Source organism: Octodon degus, unplaced genomic scaffold (assembly GCF_000260255.1).
Source record: "Octodon degus isolate 3935 unplaced genomic scaffold, OctDeg1.0 scaffold00184, whole genome shotgun sequence".
NCBI classification, from domain to species: Eukaryota; Metazoa; Chordata; class Mammalia; order Rodentia; family Octodontidae; genus Octodon; species Octodon degus.
In genome coordinates this window covers 175,696-177,581 of record NW_004524760.1, presented here as the reverse complement: position 1 = coordinate 177,581, position 1,886 = coordinate 175,696, and the positions used below count along the sequence as shown (strand labels likewise).

Sequence of the window (1,886 nt, the reverse complement as noted above, 5' to 3'; positions counted from 1 at the left end):
TGACTTATGATTGACATGTTATTTACCTGTTGTAATTTACTCCTTTTTCTCCTGTGTTTAATTGCTTGCCCTATTTAGTTGGTTGTTTCTGATCTCATTTGTGGAGTTCTGATCATTTTGGTCCCTCTCTAGAACATCTTTCAGTAGCCTGTGTAGGGTTGGCTTTGTCATCATGAATTTTTTTTTTTTTTCGGTTAAAGCAGAAATTTATTAAAATCCATTTATACAGTGTTTTAACCCCTCCCCCCCAATGCAGAGTCCTCAACATTCAGGCAATCAACTCAGTTCTTAGAGCTACTTCATAAGAAAAGGGGATTTCTCTGCTTTCCCCGAGAAGGTATTCGCTTATATTCCTGAAAATGCTGCATTTAATCACACCACCTTCATAAGAACAATCCCTTTGAGATCTCAAAACCTTGCAGAGAGTGAAGAAATAAGCACAGGACCTTCTCCCAAATGCAGTGCCTCATGACAGAGGTGGAGTGCAAGAGCTACACGGAACAGCCACCTCTTCCAAGGTGCACAGGTGCCAGCGGGCAGGCTGTGGAAAGAGCAGGCCCTAGCTGCGGAGTGTGGCCAGCCGGGACTGCATGGCCTCCAGGGCCTCTTCCTCCTCTTCATCCTCAGAGGCAGCCATGGCTCCTAAAGGTTCAGGCTCAGGAAGGGCATCGGTCACTTTACTGGGTGCTTTGCCTAAGGCTCCTGCTGTAATTTCAAAGAGGATTTTGCCAATTTCTGTCTCAGCTTCTTCTTCCATTTCTTCTTGATCATCCATGCTTTCAAAAGTGTCCTCTAACATCTCTTCTATGATCCCAGCCTTCATCATCTCTTTGGACAGCTCCCACATGGTGGCCTGGATTTCTGGGATCTTCACAAGACGCTGCATGGCCTTCATCACATCTGTGCTCTTCTGCAGGGACCCGGCCACTCGCAGGACCGCAAGCTGGTTCTTCATTCCCATGAGCACGGAGTTCATGTGCACTTTGGATGCATACAACTTGCTCACGGCCTTCCTCGACCTGATCATCTCCTTGGCCAGCAACACACACACATCCTTCTGGCCCTTCTTGGCAGCGTCTTTCACAGACCATTTCATTTTCTCTTCTTCTCTCTGGATATCTCTTGTCTGTCAACAACTCTCATTTCTTATCTTCAGTGACCATTCATTGACTAGCTCTTTGGGAGGCTTCTCCTGGGTTTTTCCAAACAGCCCCATGGCAAACTGAACTCGTCTTGCCCCTTCCGGCTTTCTGTTCCCTGTGCCCAGGTAGGTCATGGGCAGTCGTTTTTTTCATGAAATTCTTTAGTTGTTCTTTGTCATGGAAGTATTTCACTTCCCCATCAAATTTGAAAGAGAGTTTTGCAGGGTATAGTAGTCTGGGCTGCAATTTGTTTTCATAGAGGACTTGAAGTACTCTGCTCCATGCTCTTCTTGCCTTCATGGTTTGCAAAGAGAAGTCAGCTGTAATTCTGATGGGTTTTCCTTTGAATGTGATCTGCTTCTTTTCTCTAGCAGCTTTCAGTATATTATTATTGTGCTGAATTGCTGGGATCTTGACTATTATATGTCTCGGTGTGTTTTTAATTGGGTTGAGGTTACTTGGTATTCTGTATGCTTCGGTTACCTGAATGTCAGATTGTTTTCTCATATTTGGGAAGTTTTCTGCTATTACTTCTTTTTTTTAAATCTTTTTTTTTAATTTTATTTTATTTATTTATGTGTGTGTGTATGTGGCCAGCTCAGCCCACCAGGGGGCGGGGCTGGCTGGCATGTGGTGCTGGGGGATTGAACTGCGGTCCCTGTGCTTTGCTAAGCTTGTTCCAAGTAGGTGCTTTAGACCACTGAGCCATCTCACCAGCCCTCTGCTATTACTTCTGCCCATATT

The 1,886-nt window shown here is 44.9% G+C and overlaps 1 protein-coding gene and 1 pseudogene across 2 annotated transcripts in view; both read right to left on the bottom strand.

The window, feature by feature from the left end:
* Gpha2 (glycoprotein hormone alpha 2) overlaps window positions 1–1,886 on the bottom strand; it is a 54,313-nt gene that overhangs the window by 25,703 nt on the left and 26,724 nt on the right. The window lies entirely within an intron of this gene.
* On the bottom strand, window positions 330–1,143 carry LOC101583609 (annotated as a pseudogene).